This window comes from Odocoileus virginianus, chromosome 15 (assembly GCF_023699985.2).
Source record: "Odocoileus virginianus isolate 20LAN1187 ecotype Illinois chromosome 15, Ovbor_1.2, whole genome shotgun sequence".
Lineage (NCBI taxonomy): Eukaryota > Metazoa > Chordata > Mammalia > Artiodactyla > Cervidae > Odocoileus > Odocoileus virginianus.
The window spans coordinates 19,464,254-19,474,480 of record NC_069688.1 but is presented as its reverse complement, the minus strand read 5'-3'; the positions used below and the strand labels follow the sequence as shown (position 1 = coordinate 19,474,480).

Sequence of the window (10,227 nt, the reverse complement as noted above, 5' to 3'; positions counted from 1 at the left end):
TATGTATTTTTGTCTTCCATCCATCCGCCTGCCCATCCACACATGCACATTGCAGCAGTCTTCTGCTAGTATTGAGAAAACCTTAAAATGTTAAATGATCTCTTAACATGATGCTGTCATCTAAGAGACTTTCTTATGAAGCGCAGTGAGGAATTTTAGCTTTAGGTTATTTTCACTGATTTCTTATTTACTGTTGGATTTTAGTACTTCAAGTCTATTTTCTTTTAATACTTTTTGGCTTAAATATTGCCAATAGGTATTTTATTTCTACCTCCCACCTTTTATTCTGGAACTCCCAGCCTTCATGGGGACATCTATGGCCTGTAGGTTTACCTCCCCCAGATCTGAGCCTTTTGTTTTTAACCTTAACGCCTGGTCTGAGTCTCATTTTTCTTTCATTTTCACTTTTCATTCTGAGCAGTTCTCTGATTGTCGAGTAAAGGTGGTAAGGCTAATGGTTTACATGGTAAGTTTTCTTCTATAGAAAGACACTCCTAGCACCATCTCCTGTTTAAGGATAAAAGATTGAAAAGGTTGACTTGACCACCTTCGTCCAGTTCCCACTTCTCCCACCCCATGCCTCTGACAACCACAAATCTGATCGCTTTTTGAACTGTTTTCATTTCCTTTGGATAAATACCCAGAAGTGAAATTGCTGGATTGTATGGTAGCTCTATTTTTAATTTTTTGAGGAACCTCCATACTGTTTTTCCACAGTAGTTGTACTGACTCACATTCCCACCAACAGTGCACAAGGGATCCCTTTTTGCCACATCCTTGCCAACACTTGTTACCTCCTCTTGCTGATAATAGCTTCTCACAGCTGTGAGGTGATGTTTCATTGTGGCTTTGATTTGCAGTTATCTGGTGATTACTTTTCAGCATCTCTTCATGTGCCTGTTTGCCATCTGTATGTCTTTGGAAAAATACCTCTTCAAGTCCTCTGCTCATTTAAAAATTATTTTTAACTACTTTTATTGTTTTAAAAGTCTTTTTTGTGGTGGGAAACTTCTTTTTTGGGTCTTCTTGACCTTCATATTTTAGAAGATATGTGAAAAGGGCCTTCCCATTGGCAGGTAAAACTTATTCCCACACATTGTACCTGGACAGTCACAAGTACCAGATTTATAGAATATGTGACAGGCAACCTGTTTTATTACAAAAGACCTAGTTAGAATGTTTCTGGCAGTTTCCAGTGATTTTCAACATTTGGGCCAAGGTCTGCCTTTGGAATAACACAGAACAAGTCTTATCCTTAAGATTCTACTTTTTAAAAACACATTTATTCTAGAATAGTGCTTCTTTATTTTTGTCATGTAAACATGTTTCTATTTGAATGCTGGACACCTCAGACAACATTTTGACAGAGCAAGTTGAAACAAACGTGTGTCATGTGATGTGTCAATGTGAGACGGAGCCCTTCCTTCCTGCGTGGCCCAGACATCAGGAGAAACTGTTGAAAGAGTGAGATTTTTTGCTCTGAAGAGAGCAGCAGTGCCTGTGATCCCCCCAGAGCAGGGGTCCTGACTGGGGCTTGCAGACACACTACCTTGCTGGCACCCTGCCACCTATTGCACCCACACAACTGACAGCTTGGCATGGGAGCCTGACCTGCAGGCAGCAAGTCTGGAGATGACAACCCCAAGCGGGTGGGCCCAGGAGGGGACACGCTGACCAGGATGTCTTTTTTGGGATGTTGACATGAGGCGTAGATGAAAGTAACTGGCAGTGAGATGACACATGTGGAAGAGATACCTAGAGAGATGAAAAGGCTTTAAAACCCAAGTAAAAATCCCTGAGGCAGAGAGGAGAGTTGCAGGTGAGCTGGGTGACAGCCAGGTGAGAAGGGCAGGATCACTGGTGCCCAGTCATCAGACTTGTGGGAGGCGGAGGACAAGAGTTGCCCAAGACCAGTGGGTGGACCTGGGTGATCACTGAATATAAGGTCCACATGTGAAAAACACTTCTCTAGGGTAGCAACCAACAACTGGGAATTAAAAATAGTGTAAAAACACTTCCAAAATTTAGAGAGTATCTATAAGCAATATGTGAACCGAGAACTTCCAGATGTTTAAGCTGGATTTAGAAAAGGCAGAGGAACCAGAGATCAAATTGCCAATATCTGCTGGATCATCGAAAAAGCAAGAGAGTTCCAGAAAAACATATTTCTGCTTTATTGACTACGCCAAAGTCTTCGACTGTGTGGATCACAACAAACTGTGGAAAATTCTGAAGGAGATGGGAATACCGGCCACCTGACCTGCCTCTTGAGAAACCTGTATGCAGGTCAGGAAGCAACAGTTAGAACTGGACATGAAACAACAGACTGGTTCCAAATAGGAAAAAGAGTACATCAAGGCTGTATATTGTCACCCTGCTTATTTATCTTATATGCAGAGTACATCATGAGAAATGCTGGGCTGGAAGAAGCATAAACTGGAATCAAGATTGCCGGGAGAAATATCAATAACCTCAGATATGCAGATGACACCATCCTATGGCAGAAAGTGAAGAGGAACTAAAAAGCCTCTTGATGAAAGTGAAAGAAGAGAGTGAAAAAGTTGGCTTAAAGCTTAACATTCAGAAAACTAAGATCATGGCATCTGGTCCCATCACCTCATGGGAAATAGATGGAGAGACAGTGGAAACAGTGTCAGACTTTATTTTGGGGGGCTCCAAAATCACTGCAGATGGTGACTGCAGCCATGAAATTAAAAGATGCTTACTCTTCGGAAGGAAAGTTATGACCAACCTAGATAGCATATTAAAAAGCAGAGACTTTACTTTGCCAACAGAGGTCCATCTGGTCAAGGCTATGATTTTTCCAGTGGTCATGAATGGATGTGAGAGTTGGACTGTGAAGAAAGCTGAGTGCTGAAGAATTGATGCTTTTGAATTGTGGTGTTGGGGAAGACTCTTAAGAGTTCCTGGTTGCAAGGAGATCCAACCAGTCCATCCTGAAGGAGGTAAGTCCTGGATGTTCATTGGAAGGACTGATGCTGAAGCTGAAACTCCAATACTTTGGCCACCTCATGCGAAGAGTTGACTCATTGGAAAAGACCCTGATGCTGGGAGGGATTGGGGGCAGGAGGAAAAGCGGACGACAGAGGATGAGATGGCTGGATGGCATCACCGACTTGATGGACATGAGTTTGAGTAAACTCTGGGAGTTGGTGATGGACAGGGAGGCCTGGTGTGCTGCGATTCATGGGGTCGCAAAGAGTTGGACACGACTGAGCGACTGAACTGAACTGAGCTGAACTGATAAGATCTGTGCACTAAAAACTAAGGTTCCTAAGGCAAATGAAAGAAGATGACACACAGGAGGATATATGTCCTGATCATGGATTAGGAGATGCACATGGTTAGGGTGTCAGTTCTTCTGGGCTGGTCCATAGATTCCATGTAGTCCCAACAGCAGTACCATCTGGCTTCGATGTAGAAATAAACAAGCTGATTTGAACGTTTGCATGGAGATGCAAACGACCTGGAAGAGCTGAAACAGTTTTGAAAGGATTTAAAGTTGGAGGCATTAACAGTACTTGGCTTTAAATAGAGCCGGGGTGGTACTGGCATAAACATCAGTGTATATACCAGTGACAGGATAGAGTCCAGGAACAGAGCTTGATGGAATCAGTCTAAATGAGCGAGAACTAATTTGGGAGATTAAAAACAAGATAGGATGAAAATATTGCACGTGATAGAATGTGAGCTGTGAAGACCATGATCAGACTTTGTGTGGAGGGCCTGCCACAAGTCCTGTAAATGCTTTTCCTTGTCTGAAGCTTGGAACAGCCCTCTTGTGAGGCTGCGGCTGTTAGCCCTGTTTTAAAAAGGTGGAGGGTCAGAGTGAGGTTAAGTGACTTAGCCAAACTAATGGGATTTGCACTCAGCTTGAACAACTATCCAGTTGACACAAGGAAAATCAGGGGTAGATGCCTATCAGAGATATTCTAAAGTCAAAACAAGCACCCAATTTACTACCTAAGCAACTAGATGACCGAGCAGTAGAACCTTATTGAAAATGAGTGGAGGGACTTCCCTGGATCTTGGACTTGGTACCCGAGAGGGGCTCCCAGAGGCCCATCTGCCTGGACAGGCCCAGCTTCAGGCTGTGCCGTGTGAGGTAAACCCTTCTATTGTATCTGGAAGTGCTATTTTCCAAGCACATTAAAATTCAGGTGGCATCCCGAGTGAAAACTAACCAGGCACTGAACTGTAAAAGACATGCCGTGCATAACCAAGCTTCAAAGGAATGTTTAATAAGCATATGATTAATGTCTGGTGCAGATTTACTCAAATTAAGTTTTATTTTGAGGTGATAACATAACACTGAGATGGAGATAAATGATTAGCCACAGAGTTTCTGTATCACCACCGTATAATCCAACCATCCATCAGCATTTATTTTTAAAAATCTTAGCAAATTTTTTGATGTATAGTACATTAATTCAATTCAAATCAATCAAGTTGTTAAAAGTTGTGAGCAAGACTGGCCTGAGTTGTTAGTGTGTCCAGGAGTGTGTGTCTCTTTAGGTGTGTGTTTGTGTGTCTGTTTCCATGTGTGTGTGTTCAGGTGTGTATGTGTATATAAAAGAATGTGCAAGAGATGCTACTTCTGTCTTTGAAGACTTTATAATATAGGAAGAGAGAGGAATCAAAGTTTTAATATAGGGCAAATGTGCTGAATTCTAAAAGAAAAATTAAAAATGTCTCATGTGGTTGCCAGGAATGACGTACTACTTTGGTTTAGAGAAACAGGGGAAAAAATTACAGAGGAAGAGATGACACTTGTTAAAGAGATGAGGTCTGTGTTGCTTTTTCCAGGGGCGTTTTCTAAGTCCTCAGTCACCTGACTTGCTCTGAGCTCCACCAGCGCAACTGCCCTCCTCACCTGACCGCCGACATCCCTGTGGTCGGATGGGGTAGGTCCGAGTCAATCCCCACCTGACAGACTTCACAGCGCTGATCATTCTTCAGCAGCCCTGCTGTCTCTGAGGGTGATCTGTTTGCAGCTTTGACTGATCCTGGTGGGATGAGATGTGTCCCACCTACTCAGCAGAGAGGGAGCTGAGGTCATCACCAAGCACAGCCACTCTTGGGATCATCTTGCAAAGATGCACCTACTAAAACTGGCACCTGGAAAGCGTGGGCATTCCAGAGAAGAGACCAGACTGTCTGGGCGTGGACATGGTGGGAGCCCACAGAGAGGACCACGCTGAACCTACAGCCAGTGAAAGGTCATCACCTGTCCATGGGGAAGGAAACAGACGTCAGTTTCATTATCCATCAGCATCTCTTTTGACAGCATCCTCCCTGCGGGCCGTGCTTTGAGGTCATGACTGCTCCTTGCTGGCTCTTTTTTCCACTTCACAAAACAACAACAATCTGAAGTATTGATCTTGGCGAACCTTTTTATCCAAGTTCCATAAACCCATGTGGGGCTTTCTCTACCTTAAATATGATAGATTGCTGTTGAGTGAAGGTAACCTTAGAAATCGTATTTTGATCAATCCTGCGATGTTCCAAATGCAGAGTGGGGCTGAGTGAAAATGCCACTTTCTATTTGGTGCCTTCATTTCCATGCCCTGACCCCTGGGAGCAGTGTATCTGTCTTTAGGGAGAGCCCTCTGAACATGGGGTCTCGTGAAGGCCTGAGGTCATGGCATTTTATCTATCCAGATACAAGCTCACACTTCCCATCTTGGGGCAAGAGGGGGGTGTGGGAAACTTGGTTGCCTTCCCTACCACTCAGGACTGTGAGTTTGGGAACAGAGACCCTTTCTGGACTCAGCAGCATCTTCATTCCTTTCTGCATTCTTCTTCCCCAACATGTGGAGTCTTTATTAAGTCTTTTCTCTTCATGTCACGCATAAATCTGTTGTTTACCTGCCACATCTATTTAAAGCAAATCACCCCATTTGATAAAGAAAAAGAATTTGTGGCTCTAAATCAAAGCTTCTCACTGTTTTGTGGTTTCAGAGACCCTGTAAGAAATCATGAATTTTATGAAAATGCATACACTCATGATGGGATGTATTTTTAAAAATTTGTTAATTTTTTAGTTGAAGGACAATTGCTTTACAGGATTTTGTTGGTTTCTGCAAAACATCAACAGTGGGGTGTTTCGTGAACTTTTTGAAGCTGAGGTTTTCATGTTCCTGATGCTAACTTCTGGCCTTGCAACAAGCAGAAATTCCGTTCCCTGAATTTCTAGCACACAAAATACTCTTTCAAGTCGAATGTACTAAAAACAGTACGTGAGAATCTGGGAGCCAAGAACAGAGGGTGCTAGGAAAGCCTTCCAGCTGCCTTCACTGCAACCTTGAAGAATCCCCCAGATGATGAGCAGCTGGGGCCCAGGCCACTGCGGGTGAGGACCCAGGTGTGTGAGCTCCTTCCTCTGCCACGCAAGCCTCCTAGAAGGAGCAGCCTGGTCTCCCATCAGACGGCGGGGTGCACTGTCACCAGCTAGGTCACCTGGACTGGGTATGAGCCCAAAGCCAGCCCATAGGCTTTCTCTTATGAGAGAATTACGACTAGAAACTAACTAGCCAACCAAATATCTAAGTAGCCAACTAGCCAAATGATTAACTAACCAACTAGTCAACCAACTAACTAGCCAACCAATCAACTAGTTAACTAGCCAATGAACCAACTAATTGACATAACTAGCCAATCAACCAACAACTAATTAGCTAGCCAACTAATTAGATAACTAGCCAGCCAACCAACCAACTAGCCAACTAATTAACTAGATAATGAGCCAACTAACTCCTTCCTCTCTTCCCTCCCTCCTTTCTCTGAAGTTTTTCTTTTCCTCTGTTCTGCTCTCGCTCTCTCTCCTGGTTTTCATGTTTTCTTTCCCTCTTTTTTTGTTCCTCCACAAGCTGAGTGTGGCTCTGGGCCCGGGGGGTTTCCCAGCGTTGGGGTCAGGATGTCTGGGAGGAGGCAGTGTTGCTGAGACAGGGTGGGGGTTAAGGGCATTTGCTAGAAGTCACCAGCTCTGGGGGCTGCAAGGAGAGGCTGTCTGGGTGGAGACGGATGGTGAGCTGGGGCTGGGGTCGCCCCTGGGCAGGCCGGGCCATCCCGCAGTCAGGGCTGAGACCTGGCTGATTCCTGGGGTCTGATGATGTCAGGCCCCTGGTAGACTCCCCTCAACAGGCAGCCTAGTCTCAGCTGAGTTACGCCAGCTCCCCGAGGGGGCTGTGGTGCTGGAAGTGGGGGAGGGAGGTTCAGGCTGCATGGTGAACGCTTTCAGCACCTGCAGAACCACCCTCATCCTTGCCTCAGGACACGTCATCCTTTACTCCAGGGAAAGACAGAGTTGTGCGTCAGGAAAGAAGCTGGAGCAGGTATGGAAAAGTAGCTAAACAGATTTCACCACATTTGAGCACAGTATCAGCGGAGACCTGGAAGGGGCGGTCGGGGTGGACCGCCCGCTCAAGGAGCTTCAGCACAGAGAGTGATCAGCAGTACCAGGAGAGACGGTGCCACCAAGGTCGAGCTGGGCTGGAAAACGTCCTGAGCACGGGCTGAAGGTCACGCCGCAGGCGTCGCAGGAATGGAAGGCCGAAGAAGGAAGAGAAGGCAGGAGAAGAGTGATTGGATGTTCATTAAAGGGATGGAGGGGTAGTTAGGGATCCTTTAAATTAATTCATTAATTATTTTTTGGCTGCGCCACAAAGCTTATAGGGTCTTAGCTCCCTGACCCGGGGCTGAATCCCGGCCCCAGCAGCTCTAAGCTCTAACCACTGGACTGTCAGGTAATTTCCTCAATGACCCTTCTTAGAAGGCAACACAGCAATAGGTTTCAAGATCTTTGAAAATACTAGCACCGTTGGATTTTGTCACTCTTGGTTATAGGAGACTACTTTAAGGAAACCATAACTGACATTCCCTGAAATTCATCACAGCTATTCATCGAATAGCTATTCTAATGGTTTAAATAATCCAAACCATTAATAGGGAAGTTAATGTTAATGCATCAGTCAAGAAACATCTGTATGTGAGGACATTACACAGCCACTGGTAATTTGTTGAAGAATTCTCAGTGATACAAGGCAACTTTTTGTATTTTAAGTAAAAAAAAAAAAAGAACAAAAATATACAGATAATTTCAATTATGTGAGTTGATATATGCCTACATACATAGATTTATTTTTTAAAAAGCCCAGATTTTGTGTTGTATTTAAAATTTGGATCTGCTGTGATCACAATTGATTTTTGTATGTACAATTTATGTGATGAAGAAAGAAACCTTACGAATGATTTTTGATAACTCTAAGAAAATCTATACACATTTTTCTGTTATTTGGGTCAATTAAAACAAAGCCAGTTTTGTCAAAGTTGAATTAACTACCATTGGTAAGTAACATAAGCATTGATAACATCCATACCATAAATAAAATTCCTTACAAGTAGAACGGTATTGGAGTCTCAAGATCAAAAGTTTTACAACAGTTAACCATTTTGATTAGACTATAAGCTCACAGGAGTGTTTATTGTGTATTACTCCATTTCTTGGCAAAAAATACAAAATAAACCTGACTGCAGAGAATCTTCACCTGTCTTGGGCCATCATCAGAAGATCTGCTGCTCTGTTCCCTGGGTTCTCTCAGCTCTGCCAGAGAATCCCCAAGATTGTAAAGGTTCCATTTAATTGTTTCTGGAACTTGTGGCCTTTGGTTTGGTAAAAGACAGCTGAGGAGCAGTGAACAGTTTAAGTTTACCTGACCAACAATTGATGGAAACAAGGCCGCACAGTGAAGAAGGAGGCGTTGGAGGTCCAGGGAGGCGGGAGCCTGGAGAGATGCGCCTGGGAGAGGAGGAGACAGAAGGAGAAAGGAGGCTGTTCATTGGTGGAGCTCAGCATGGCTGGCCCGTTGTGATGGTACTTAGGTACTTAGGTGCAATTTCCTAATGGGAGGCAGTCATAGGCTGAGGTTTTGGTTTGTTTTCCTGTGCTATGAAGCCATCAGAGCCTTGTCAGTTTGATGGCCTCCTTACTGAGTTAACTTACAGGTTTTAATGGTGATTAATAATGGTTAGTAATTAATACTGATTAATAATGATGACAATGATTTAATGATGATAACTAAGGCTGAATAAGAGTACTAGAGCACATGCTTCCCTCTGTATACACGTCTGCGCCCCTCTCCGTTGACCCACGCAGCACAGCCTACATCCCAGGCTTCTCTAGACGCCCACCCCTGCCATCCCTGCCACAGTGGGGCCTGTGGGGGGATAGGGTTCCCCCCACTCCACTCCTCAGGCTCCAGTCCCACCTGCGCCCTAGAGCTTCCTCCAGGTGCCTCTGGCTTGTCTCTGGTGACACTCCTGGTTCCTCCTGTTCTCCTCATGGTCTCCTCAGAGCCTGGGGCCTTCCTCAAGAGGCTTCCTGAGCCCAGGCTCCCCTGCCTATCCCTAAGGTTGTGAGCACCCTGAAAGCACAGCGTTTTGGTATCCCTGCCCTGCACCCAGTCCCTCACTCAGGGCAGTAAACAGCAGGTGGACGTGAACTATTCACAGAAAAAGTGAGTGAAAGTGAAAGTGAATGTTGCTCAGTTGTGTCTGACTCTTTGCAACCCCATGGACTATACAGTCCATGGAATTTTCCAGGCCAGAATAGTGGAGCGAGTAGCCTTTCCCTTACTCCATGGGATCTTCCCAACCCAGGTATCGAACCCAGGTCTCCTGCACTGCAGGCGGATTCTTTACCAGCTGAGCCACAAGGGAAGAAGTGAGGGATGCTCAGTAAAAGCCTATGGAAGAGTAAGTGGTTATAGTTCAAGGGCCCTTACTCTGTTCTGCTCTCTTCCTTTCTCAGGCAAAAGGGCAGGGGGGACCAGTGTTTGACTGGTGGGATGTCTCCTGTGAAAGATGATACTTAGCATCCAGACATCTGGGAGTGCAAAGTCAAGTGGGCCTTAGGAAGCATCACTATAGACAAAGCTAGGGGAGGTGATGGAATTCCAGCTGAGCTATTTCAAATCCTAAATTCCAATCCCAAAGAAAGGCGATACCAAAGAATGTTCAAACTACCACACAATTGCACTCATCTCACTAGCAAGGTAATGCTCCAAATTCTCCAAGCTAGGCTTCAACAGTACATGAACTGAGCGCTTCCAGATGTTCAAACTGGATTTAGAAAAGGCAGAGGAACCAGAGATCAGATTGCCAACATCCGTTGGATCATAGAAAAAGCAAGAGAACTTCAGAAAAACG

At 44.7% G+C, this 10,227-nt stretch overlaps 1 long non-coding RNA gene across 1 annotated transcript; it reads right to left on the bottom strand.

Moving 5' to 3' along the window:
• Positions 1 to 7,360: 7,360 nt before the first annotated feature.
• Positions 7,361 to 8,866, bottom strand: LOC110146072 (uncharacterized). Its single transcript, XR_002316397.2, has 2 exons — positions 8,568 to 8,866; positions 7,361 to 7,535 (listed from the first exon to the last, which is right to left on the bottom strand). It is a non-coding gene; the product is annotated as an uncharacterized lncRNA (long non-coding RNA).
• Positions 8,867 to 10,227: the final 1,361 nt, after the last annotated feature.